Raw genomic sequence first — 305 nt, 5'->3', positions numbered from 1 at the left:
GGTTAGAAAAGCTCCTGCAGGCGCAATTGAATCTTCCCGTAGCCCGCCCAAACCAGATAAGCCAATCTCTGACTCGCTCTCACCGGCTCCGTCCCGAGGAACCAATCGTAGCTGTTTTTTTATATCCACCAATGAACGCCTGAGTTGTCCGGGGGCCTGTTTGAACAAACCAATTAGGCAAGGGAGGCGGGACCACAGGGTTTTCAAAAGGCACCACTCGGAGTTGTCGCGGAGAGACCGACAGGGAACCTGGCCAATGAGGAGGGTTCTCGGTATCCACAACTCTGAAGAGACTGGCGATGCAA

The sequence above is a fragment of the Ursus maritimus genome, unplaced genomic scaffold (assembly GCF_017311325.1).
Source record: "Ursus maritimus isolate PB19 unplaced genomic scaffold, ASM1731132v1 scaffold_24, whole genome shotgun sequence".
NCBI lineage: Eukaryota > Metazoa > Chordata > Mammalia > Carnivora > Ursidae > Ursus > Ursus maritimus.
The sequence above is the reverse complement of the archived record's forward strand: the minus strand, read 5'-3'. Positions refer to the sequence as shown.